The sequence below is a fragment of the Canis lupus genome, chromosome 9 (genome assembly GCF_048164855.1).
Source record: "Canis lupus baileyi chromosome 9, mCanLup2.hap1, whole genome shotgun sequence".
Classification (NCBI taxonomy): Eukaryota; Metazoa; Chordata; class Mammalia; order Carnivora; family Canidae; genus Canis; species Canis lupus.
Window position 1 is genome coordinate 27,207,904 of NC_132846.1, and position 13,160 is coordinate 27,221,063.

Below are 13,160 nucleotides of genomic sequence, written 5' to 3' on the forward strand. Positions count from 1 at the left end.
AAGCGCTCTCACTCTCTCTCTCTCTTGCTCTCTAAAGTAAATCTTGAAAAGAAAAAAAAATATTGGTGAGATAACCAAATATAGAACAAAGGATTAATGGGTAAGAAACACATGTGGTCATTTCAAACTCTGTTCAACTCTCCATCTCCCTCATTCTCTTAATATGATGGTTGATTTGTCCCATGTATGGCGTTGGTTTATGCTATTCCCCAAGGTGCATATCAACAAGTACACAAACAAATGTGCTGTGCACATAGTAGATAATTAAATGGCAAGAAATGTATTAAGTCCAGTTTTAGAGAAGGGGAGCAGATTCATTCCACCTGAAGAGGAAAGAATATGAGTTAACTTGTGTCCTCACTTTCCATTCAGTCTGAAATACAATGGCCAATGTGGGATTGATAGAGGAAACACACATCATGGGGCAAAGGACTAACAATTTTCTTTAGAAATGACATTCCTACAATTATTGTTATATGGAATACCAGATAAAAATTGCCAGATATAAATTTTATTGAGTAAATGTATGCATCATTTATCAATATTTGTAGTGGTATATAAATGTTGCCCTATCACCCATATTTTATTTATCTTTACAGCCTGGTACTCATGGAATTTCACATAAGGAAGAAAGTCAATAAGCACTTGATGAGCTGAATGTACTCATTCTGTTCTCTGGTATGCTTTTGAGGAGTAAAAAGCTTCATTTGCAACTCTTTATTAATCTAGGCAAAGATTTTAGTAGCCTGGGTGTCAGTGTACATTATCAGCTGAAGAAACAAGAATCAGAGAGATGCCAAGGGAGGTAGACTTTGCCTAGACAAAGATTTCTACACAGATGGAGAGTTTACATGGACCCTGCTACATGATCACAGGATTAGTGAGGACCAAAATTAGAGCCATTTCCATCCATGCTATAGATAACTACCAAGTAATAAAGATTATAATGACTTCATAGGAGAAGTTGGGAGAAATAAAAATTACACCCTTCCATAGACAAGGTAAGAATACGGGGGGGGAGGGGGGAACACAGATGGAACACTTACAATCTCTTCAATCCTTCTCCTAGTACACGGTCTTCTCTAGCCTTACCACTAAAGTAGATGGACCATCCCCATCCCCATCACCATGCCAGAAATGTAGACCCTCAGGCCTTACCCAAGACCTAATGAATTAATCAGTCAGCATTTTACCAAGAGTTATAGGTGATTCACACACTGAAGTGTGAGAAACACTTTACTTCATCTTTTATAAGGAATCACAATGCACCCAGTATTGTAACGAGTAATGGGTAAGAGCTAGGATTGGACCATTCTTAATAAAATATGAAGAGGGATAAAGCTACCTAAACGTATCAACAGTAATAACAGGATGCTCATCCTGCTTTGAGTCATATTCGACTCCATCATGAGCATTGCAAAGAACTAGAAAACTTAGTGATATATTAGGTATTTGCTCATCCACAAAGCAATTCCTCAGGAAAGACTTCAATTCTCAACACACAGTAATGTAATAAGGTCTCCATATTCGTGTTCAAAATGTGTGAAAGAGTACGTGTGAGTCAGCAAGGGTGATGCTAACACTTACTCATAAGCTTTAAATTCCACATCCGGAAAATATCATTGACAATAGTCAAAGTATGAGCACAAAGTCTATGAGGCACTATACATTGATGCATGGATAAGGAAAAAGTCAATCTGATTCAAGAAATTCATTTTAGTCTTTAGGAAAACATAAAGATGTGTCCATTCAGGATTAGGTTTTCAAAATTAACCTTCCAGCCCTGGGAGATACCCAGCAGCACTGTGAGCCTTGTGAGCTCATTTACTTAGACCCCTTCACACACACATGTTGTAGAACCTTGTCCCAAACCTTGCTGCCACCACTGCTCTCTGCTCAGATGTGTGGAATACAGAAAATCACAATGACACCCGAGCAGGCTCCATGTCCCAGCTCAGAGCACCACTGGGGAAAGAACTCTCCTATGGAATCCAAATCAAAGCCCCACAGGAAAGGGATATTAAGGACAGTGGTGGCCAAGTCTCCTTGAGTGTAGAATCAGGGGCCTGTGCCAGTCCAAACAGGAGGAATTCTGCAGGTGTTTTACATCACTTGCTTTGCCAAAGAGTGAAATATCGCTCCTTTGGAAGCAGTACCTTCCTCGACCTGGTCCTTACTGGGCTTGTGATGCCCCGTCAGTCACTGAGGAGCTGCACTTACTATGGATTGTGTGTACACATTTCAGCAAGGTAGTATCCATCTCTGTCGTCCCTGCCAGACATCACAAGGTTAATGTGGAAAATGCTATCTGAGCGTTAATCATGTATGAAATCTGCTGCTGAGCGCAAGAGGATGGAGAGGGCTAGGAGTAACTAAGGAAATGCATTCCCTTGTTGTAACATGCATGCCGCAGGGAGAGACAGCTGAGATGCATATCCTTGCAACTCCAGATGAAGCGGGAGACAACACGTCTCCTCTCTGGGACACAATCAGTATTCCTACTATTCCCATCACATACATTATGATGCACGTTTAACCACTTGTGGCCTGCAAGCTTTTCTCTTCTCTAAAAACCAATGTCTATAGGAGCAATGTACTTTGGGTTTTGTCACAAAAAAGAAGGGGTGGCTGCTATAAAAATGCCATTATTCAATTAAACATAGAGATTTTCTTTGTTTCACTGTGAGGAGATGTTTCCTAAAAGCGAGTCCTTATAAATGAGGTTTAGTCTCTTCCAAATGCCAAAACTTTTTTCTTCATTTTAACCACTTCAAATGAAAAGCTCTTTAAAATTTTAGACAACGCACTTAACGTGCAAAGTTGGTAATGTTTGTTACTTCTTCATAACTTTATTTGCTTCTCCTCAAGAGCTTGTTTCTTCACCTTTGCTGATTCAACAGAATTCAGTTTGAGATTACTTTCTTCTGAGCAACTATTCAGTCTATCTGGGACTTTCTCCCCTCACATTCTTCCCTCTCTTCTCACTAGGATCAGGACAAAAAGGAGGGTGCAGGAGAGAGAAACGGGCCATCCATCACCTGTACTTCCTGCCCTCTCAAGTCCTCCTCAGTGCTTTGGCCTCAGCCTAGGGCAGCCAAGTCCATACACATGCCTCCTGATCCCAGGAAGTGTGCTGGGTGTACAGGCTCATCTGTGCCACTTTAGGGGAGTTTGGGAGGGGGAGGGCCGTAAACTTTTTTTTGTGGATTTCCACACTACATTGGAGAACCCTGAAAGACTTATATCCTGGGAATATGGCCGTATTGCTATTTTGTCATCCTGGTGTCACATTGGACACATGGCTTACCTAAGAATCTCACTGAATTCCCATTCTATGCCCTGGACAAAAGATACTGCTCTCAGTACTCCTAAGTCTCCATGAGATTTTAATCCATCTCACCCTCTCCCTAAGACTCTCCAAAGCAGGAGGGGACACAAGGCCCCTCTCAGGGACCTGGGCAGTATCTGAGCCCTCGTCACATTGCACTCCAATTCTCTTATCTTCTCTGGCCAGGAAAATCACATTTACTTCATCAGGCATGCTTCCCACTCTAGGGGTTTTGGGTCCAAATTCTAGGCACTGAGTTATCTAGGCTTCAGGCCTTATTATTTAAAGCCAAGTTTTTGGAATTCATGAAATTTATTTTTCTGTCCTGAGTCTCTGGCTCTTTCATTGAAAGCTGTAGCTTTTAAGACTTTAATCTCAGCTATAGATATATAAAAGTATGCACAAGAGCTCAAGAGCTAAGAATTGGACTTTCTCCTTCCAGGACCATCTTTACCCTGCACTGCATAACAATATGCATGACTCTCACACTGTTTCGATTAAAAAAAGCGAGAAGTGAAGAGGTAAAAGAAAGTGAAAAAATACACAGTTTAATATCAAAGTATTACGCTGCTACACATGACTTCTTCTCCAACAGGGGATGATGAATATAATTGTGCTTTTTCTGAATATAGAATCTTTATTGGCCAGGGTGGTAATTCTGCTCTGTCTCTCCCACCAGACTGTGAGCCATCACTGCTATTTTGATGGCTGCCTCCAACAGTTTCTTTAGTCTGTGGTTGCTTGTCTGCTATGAGCTGGGAAACCAGATAACCACACTTGTTAAAAATTGTGTGTTAAAGGGAAGTCAATAAAGCCCTGACCCTAGGAGTTAAGCGCATGCCTTTGTAACCACTATGTCAGCCTTCAAGGCTGTTTTTTCTTATTTCTAAGTTAGGGCTGAGTTCCCAAGGGTAGAGGTTGTCAAAAATTCCACCTCTGAATAAACGGGTCATTGCTATAATTTAAAGCATAGTATGTATCATTCTCCTTCATAAAAATGACACAATAAAAGCCTTTTAATTTATACCATGAGCATCATGTTTGAACTTAAAATGGGAGTCAAAGCCCAGTAGGTTATTTTCAGACATCTCTACAAAAGGCAAGCACACCATTAAGAAGCAATGCATTTTTCTTTCTGTTTTCATTGACTAAAGTGTATTTCCATTTCTCTTTCCCGTGAGAACACTGACTTCAGTTATTTGAGTTCAGATTTTTGACCCAGCTGCCACTGTGAAGGTTTCAACCTAACATCTTAAATTGTGAAATATCAGTACACAAATTGGACTGTAAAACCGAGACATTTCCTTATAATTGCTTGAAAATATCTGTCTAGAAACAAAGTCAAAGACAAAAATATAAGGCATTCAGGTTAATCCTTAGGAAATTCTTAAACATCTCAATAAATACATTGTATAGCAATTATCTTCACCAGCATTCTGATCTTTTGAGGGGAAATATTTTCCACCTTCAAAGCTAGGGTCTTTTGGCTTCGGGGCTGCTCAGTTTTTCTCCAGTATCAATAGCAAAGATGTTCCTAGTGAATAGGTGCCAAAGATCAACCATACAAAAGCAAGTTCCTAATCCTCATGAAACCCCTGGGAATACCTAAGGCGGCTTATTCGTCCTGGTTTCCACAGCTGAAGACAATCCATGCCAGCTCACTGGGACTGGAGCCCTCCATCTAACTGGTTCTTTTTTCTTTTTCTCCATCTCTTAGTCACTAATAGGAGGAATGTGTTACGCTAGCAGGTGAAACATCCACATTGATTCCTATTTCACAAAAGACACCTAATTAACTTCAACATTTGTACCCCTCCCCCCCCCAGGTAATACAGTCTCACACATTATCACATGCATCCAGCAGCAGCTTCACAGCTGGTCTCCTGTCCTTCTTGGTTTAAACAGGATTTCCATCTCTTGCCTTTGCTTGTATTGGACACTCTTAAAATAATTATTTAACCTAGTGAATATGTAATAAGCATTGGGTGCATTTTCTCATTTAGAAAATATATATATTTACACAGTTAGATAAACAAATAAACTCAGTGCCTTCCCACATTAGTTATCCACTGCTTCATTAAAATATTACCACAAATTTAGCAGTGTGAAATAACACACTTTTATTTTTCTCTCCATATCTGTGGGTCATGGGTCTGAGCACTGGCCTCAAAGGCTTTATAATCTAGTGAGAGGATCAGTCAAATAAATTGTACAGGATGCTGTGATGAGCGTTACCTACACCTTTAGACCCAAGCCTTAGTTTTAGCTCCTTCCAGATAACCCATGGTCTTTCAGACCTAAGGTAGGTATTAGCAGCTTCCTGCTATTGTTAACCCTGAGCTATTTCACTGTTCTTTATTAGGTCTAAGCCAATCACCTGATTATCACACTATCTAGTATTAATCTCCCTCTTCTTGAAATACCTGGAATGATTCCTGCTTTCCTACGTCAGTCCAAACTAATAAAGCCAATCTCTCAAGACTATCAACACAAGAACATCCCAGCTATTGACTGCTAGAACTTATTGTGATGCCACTCTATTTATAAGTTTTACATACTAACATGGAAGTCCGTCATCCATCTTAATGCAAACAACTGTTTTTGAGCAACTATATAAAAAAAAAAACCTAAAACAGAAGCACCTTAAAGTGTAGCCAATCAGAAGATTATTCTTTTTGTCTGATACAGAAGCCAGTAGTGCTAATAGTAAGAGTAACACACAGTTATATTATTTGAACTCATCCAAAGTTTACTTATTGAATCTGTTTCAGTTTGGTTTGATATACAAAGTGATATCAGACTTTAAGGAAAATTTCTTTCAGTTTTCTTCTGTAACCTTCTTTATGCCACTTTCCTGTGATGAAGCTTTCCCTCTTCTATGCTAAGCAGATTCTCTTTGCTTATTTCCAAGGCAAGGCTTTCACTTTTGAGTACATTATCAGTATTTTCTAGATTGCTGCTATCTTATGGATTTGCTTCCTTCTCTTTATCACTCCTTACTTCCCCCTACACCATATTCAATTTTATACAAGATTCTACCCACTGTGCAAAATAAGCAATGGCATGTCTATTTTGGAGTGACCTCTCATACCGTGTATTGCTTTCATCATCCCAGCAACACATCATAGTCAGGAACAAAGAGAATTAGTAGTCCTCAATGGGAGGTGACACTGCCTAGGGAGACAACAGTGGTTTGAGTCCCAGTTCTTCATCTAACAGGAACATTGGACCAATTATTCAACCTCTGTACTTCAGTTTTCTCAACTGCAAAATGAAGATAATAGTAGTTACTATAAATAAATATGTAAAGTATTCAGAACAATAAATATAAGATATTCAGAAAAGGGAAAAAACCTTCTAAAATCTAGAAATTTTAATCTTAAAATCCTTGGCACCTAAAACAAAGCTACACTCACTTTTAATTTTCTACAAGGAAACTTCTCAGAAATATGAATAAATGGCTATATGTACTTTACATAAATACATTATATACTAGGATTTATTTTAAAAAAATGTAAATTTATTTATTTCAGTGAGACCATGATTTTGTGTTTGCATTTGAAGATGTGACTAAAATATGGCCACTTTATCAGCATCTCATCTTAAGGGATTTTTTGGGGGGGGTGGGGGTAGAAAAATTATCCTTGAGGCAGAGGCATTTGCAGACTCCCTTGTTAAATGTCAAAAATGTATAGCAATCATATTATTATAATAGAATGGATGGTGTCAAATATACTTGCTTCTTTAAGCACTATTTAATCTACCTCAATAATCTTTTCAAAGATTAAGATGAAAATTGGTACTTCCGTGTAAGTCTGGATGTCAGGGCATTTAGACAATTTAGAGCTGGCATATCATTCTATTAAAGGTTACATTCCACCAAACATTAAAAAAAAAAAGTTATCATCACAGCCTAATAAACTTTAATGTCCAAAATCAGGACTTTCGACTCCTAAAATATTGAATTGTGCCTCTTGAAATATAGCATTCAGAAATGCACTTTTTCTGCAACACTATTTTCTGATGAAGAAAAGTACTTACAAAGCGCCATAGGCCCAAATGAAACGTATCCTTGTGCATAGTTACCTCATGTGATAGGAAAATCTCACTTAGAAGTTTTGGGAATTTGCTTTAGATAAGCATCCTAAACTTAGCCACTTTCAAAGTTATCAGTGCCTCCACATTTAGAGAGGGAGCCAGAACCACACAGAGTACACACATTTTTTTTAATGACTAGCAATTTTTTGTTGACCTTTTTCTGTTACAATCATTTGTGTTCACGATTATTACTTATAATAATTATTTACAAATACATGTTGTATCTTTGAGATCGCCAGAAATGAGTTACTATCAAAAGTAAAATACTATTTAAAAATCACTTAAATAAATGAATAAACATAATAAAAATCATTTTATAGAGGCACCTGGGTGGCTCAGTGGTTGAGCATCTGCCTTTGGCTCAGGTCGTGTTCCTGGGATCATGACTCTACCTAGGATTGAGTACCGCGACAAGGTCCCCAGGGGGAGCCTGCTTCTCCCTCTGCCTATGTCTCTGCCTCTCTCTCTGTGTCTCTCATGAGTGAATGAATGAATGAATAAAATCTTTTTTAAAAAGTAAAAATAAAAATCTTTTTATAGTTATTTCAATGAAAGATACTGTGATATAGCACGTAAGAGCCTGAGATTTCTGGTTTCAAAATATGGGCCACCTGTTACTAGCTGTGTGACTATAACTTAATTACCTAATATCTCTGAGCCTCAACTTCTTCATCTGCCAAATGGAGACTTACATGAATTATAGTATGGAAAACTTCTGGAAGAATGACTCACTGAGGCACTTATCAGATATTAGTTCACTCTTCCTCCCTTCTTAAAAACAAATTTAAAATGAGAAGATTTGTGATTGAGTAATAGGATTCACCCATATATACTAACAAATGAATGGAATGATAATTCCAGTATCAAAAGCACCAATTTGTGACTTTACCTCTCGTTCATAGACATTCATTTCTCTCCCTGTATGACTGTGGCCCAACAAAAACACTCCTATGATGAAAACAATTATCGAATAAGACTTTATCTACTGTAATTATCTTCTGGCAGGATTAAACTCTAAGTTAATCTCTTGGAGTAGTCACAGCTATGAGTACCTACCCAAAGTTAGAAATATTCTGTGTTTTTTTGTAACCCAAAGGAAGATATCAATATGTAAAATAACATACTAAGAACAAATTCGTCACTATGAAGAGCAGTTTTAAGTCTTCAATCATAATATTTCAAGGACCATGAGAAGTCTTAATTGCCCTGCTATTTCTCTCATGGTTTAACTCTAGTTCATGTTAATTCCAAAGCTGGATATCTGCCATGATCCATGAAAGTTATTTCTAACATTTCTGAAGATTCTGAGTCCCTCTAAAACATACCCCTGCAGAGATTTCCATGTATGTTTTAATCTGTCCCATCTGATAACATAAGACCCTTGAACTTTTACAGAAAAACTCATTGAGGTTAAAATGGAACCAAAGAATGACCAAGTCTTAGTCATTAGGAATTTGAGAAGCTCCTCAAAGAGGTACTTCAAATGTTTTAATACTTCTTGTTCAGCTTTGAGAGGCTTTTTGACAATCAGACAACAACTTATAAATAGAAGTACACTCTTGATAACTATAGTCACATGGACTAGGGGTCAAATCATTAGGCTAATTGTTACAATAAAGTTACTTCAAAGTATGATAGGAGCATAAAAGCAAGTGTGAAAAACCCCAGGAGTAAGGAAAGGGAAAATAAGAAGCTCCTCAAGATGACATTTCAGATAGATTCTGAGAAATGGAAATATGGTCGCCAAGTCCACCAAGTTGAGAGGATGATTAGAAGGTGTGTTCCAGGTAAAGAAAACAATCTAGGAAATAGCACAGAGAATATCAAGTACACCAATATCCTGTTTAGTGATGGTCCCCATAAGTACTAGTAGCTTATAAAACTATTTGTTTCACAAAATTATTTGTCTCTGAGTTTTCTCCATTAAAATAGGTTTTATAGGGATACACATGCACACACATATACAACTACATGCTATTGCTATATATGTTTTCCACATTTTCAGAGTGCTCTCAACATTCTGCCCCAATGAGAGCTACCCACCAAATTGAGCTTTACAGTCTCTGCGAGGGTTGTTGATGCAACAACTCTCAGCTAATGAGCACTCTACTAAATAATCCCAGGCTGAATGCACCTACAACATAGTTCACTTTTCTATGACCTCTCTCAATAATGTGTTCTGACAAACTGCTCTGACCCATCGTACCTAACAAGAAAGGATATTGCTGGACCTACAGCTAAAAAAACAGAGACTATAGCCAGGTACACCTGGAAGTAAATGGTCAGGGAAACAGGATAAAAACCATGAGATAATACAAAGTACAGAGTAAGCATCACTGAGAACTGAAACAATTGACCAATAAGTTTGTGAATCTTAAGTGACAGAAACAATAGAGATACAGCCTGGGGTAAAGGGATTTGAATCAAATGTAAGAATGAAGAGCAGCTGCCAGAGAGTGATGCTGGAAAGGAACTTTGGCTCTGATTTATTTAACACAAAATTCAATGCTAAAGCAGATATGCTTACAGCTCAGTGTGGCTGGAACACAGAGATGTTGAGATATGTGGCAGGAAGGAAGTTAGGAAGGCGACCTATGGCCTGTTCATAAAAGGTCTCATGTTAGGGACCTAAAGAGTTGAGGTTATGCTGTATGGCAGGAAATAGAAAATATTAAATGTTTTTAACTAATGAAATGACATAAACAAGATTTGTGTTTCTGAAACAAAACTGGTGACGAGTACCATCACTTTCCTAGTATGATAGAATGACATTATCAAGGAAACAAACTAGGAGATTTACACTGCCACAGAATAGATTGAGAAAAATAAATAAAATACAAATACAAATACAAATAATACACAAGAACCTCTAACTCCCAATCCAGCTTTGTCAAATCCAGAGAAGATATCATAGCAGGTAATAGGAAGGCTCCCTGATCTGGAACCAGTTGCCACTTGACCCATCCACTCTTACTACCTCTTCCTATCTGTGTCCATTTTCCATTTCCTTCTACCAGATTCCACCTCTACTCTGAAAATAGGGATGGGCCCCAGAGAATAAAATAAGGGATGCTTAAAATGTCAGGTCACAGGTAAAGGTTACTCAGCAGGGACATAGCTTACTCCAGCATGCCCCACCTAGCTTGACAGAGGAATTGAAAAGGTTGTCAATGCCTGTTAGACAATCTTACTGGAAAGAAAAGGTCCTTTTATTTCTTTTAACCAAAGGATCACAGGAAACTGAAGGTCAGGCCTTTCAACAGAAGATGAAGGTCTACTTCATCTTGGGTTTCAAACACAGAGGATCATAGCACCACAACAGGGACAGGAGAATCTCAGAACAAAGCTAACCATGATATTTCCCACAGGGAGTTTTCCAAGCATAATTGTTAGTTTCATAGTCCTTGAGGTTTTGAGATGCTCACTCATTTTCATGGGGCATTTTTCTTTAAAAATGCAACCCCTAGTCCTTTATCACTTAAGGACAGGAGTGCTTAATACATTTATATAGTCAAAACAGTGGCATTCAGGAATATCCTGTTAGTGTTACAGATAAAATTGGTTGAACTTTCTGCAGTAATAGAGATCAGCCATCATGATTATGGCACTCTGCTGTAAAGATGACACAACTTATGAGATTTTGTTACAGCGAATGCCCTCAAAAAGGGCTCCATGTCATCCATTTTCAACATCCTTGCAGGAAGAGTGACTTCATTGGTACTCTGAATGTGACTGCTGTACTAATGATACCAGTGAGAGTGCCCATTCAGAATAGCCAGTGGATTTATCAGGTTTATCTGTCTCTAAGTCTTTAGGATCCACTGTCATTAGCCTGAATAATAGCCTTAGTATCTATAAATGAATATAGTCCTTTACATGAATAATCACTTCAGAGAACAAGGAAAGGTTAGGAGGGGAAATCAAAGATTACATTTCAATATGGAAGTTACCCATAATTTTCTACTCACTTCTCTAACTAATCAATCAGGAGACTCTTACAACTTCTGTGCCTGGCCAGGGCTAGGGGTAAGATGTCAAATAGGATTTATGACTGAAAAATGAGAGAATTTTCTAAATAATAGTTATATAAAGGATGGAAAATCATAATAAATACTTGGCTTTAAATTAAGGACTCACTATGGGGATCCCTGGGTGGCTCAGCGGTTTAGCACCTGGCTTCAGCCCAGGGCATGATCTTGGAGTCCCAGGATCAAGTCCCACATCAGGCTCCCTGCATGGAGCCTGCTTCTCCCTGTGTCTCTGCCTCTGTGTGTGTGTGTGTGTGTGTGTGTCTATCATGAATAAATAAATAAAATCTTTTTAAAAAATTAAGGACTCACTAGAAATCATAAGGAAAAAAATAAAAAATTAACTTAGAGATAAAATTTAAAGAAATTTGTCCACATAAATCTTTGCATTCTAAAGTAGATTTTAGAAATTTTAAGACTTAACTAACACAAAGAAACTGAATATGTGAAGGCATCATTTCCATAGAGTAAACTGTAGTTTATTTCAGAGCAAAAATTCCACTTGTCATGTGAGTCTTTATTAGTCTAAACAAAAGTGTCAGCTAGCACGTGGAAATTAATTAATTAGCCTCATAAGTAGCATTTGTCTTATAACAGAGTGCTCTAAGCTACATAAATGCATAATAGTTTCTGTATAGATACTGATTTGCAGCTGACACTAAATTATTTTTTAAATGTGTTCCATGGAGGAAGATATGCAAAAGACTTATGAAAAGTCTCATTATAGATTGGTTTATTAGTGCCAGTGAATTCAGAATTAGCCAAGATGGCTGACCACATCCAAAGTATTCATAGAGATAAGAGCTACAGATTAGAAAGTACCCCTACAATAAGAAAACCACTGGAACAGGTTCACATTAAGAAGTGAATGCCAAGGCCTTCACAAACTAATCAAATAGATTGCCCTCCTGACCCGGTGCTGCTTTCAATCGGGTGAGATATTGAACGCGCTGAATCTTCAAATCCAAAGTATTCACTTTGTAAGTATTATCTACTCCACAAGAGAAAAACATTTTCACACATCATCAGGATACGTTCTTTTCTTAGGACAAATACATACTCCTTGACAAGTGGTTTTATTCTAACTTGGGAAAGATATGCCCTTCACTTTCCTTGGCTTTATATATGCACCCACATAAATATTATTGAATTTTCTTTCTAAAAACATTGAATTCTCAGCCTTTTTGTCTACTTACTGTTTTTGAATAATTCATGTTAATTTTTTTTAATTTGTCCTATATGATACTGCATTTCTTACTTAGCTTTAGCGTCTACTTACTGGCACTATCTTCATGGAAGTATAGATTTGTAGCTCACTCTTATGATGCTGCATTAGTTTAGATTTGGCACAATTTTATATAAAAATTTAGAAACTAAAGATTTATGTTAAAAATAACCCATTGGGTAAGGCAATACTGAGTTCCATCCAGAGCATTTAATACATGAATTATGTCATCAAGAGTAGAAGACATGGTTCTTACACTAGAATACCTAAAATCTGTTGCCTTTATCAAAAGTTACTGCTATATACAACTTTGAGGAATGAGGAATGAATGAAAATGGTGCAATTCAGAAAATTACTTATTAATTTTTAACCAACCCAATGTGTTTACCAGATAATTTGTAGATTATATATTACATTAATTATTTTCAAACTCCTCTCAAATACCTGAAGGCATCTAATTTATATGTCTGCCTTTTATGTA

General features: G+C 37.5%; 1 long non-coding RNA gene across 1 annotated transcript in view; it reads right to left on the reverse strand.

Annotated features, from left to right (window-relative positions):
• Positions 1–13,160, reverse strand: part of LOC140639910 (uncharacterized) — a 537,530-nt gene that overhangs the window by 201,946 nt on the left and 322,424 nt on the right. The gene's annotated exons all lie outside the window — the stretch shown is intronic.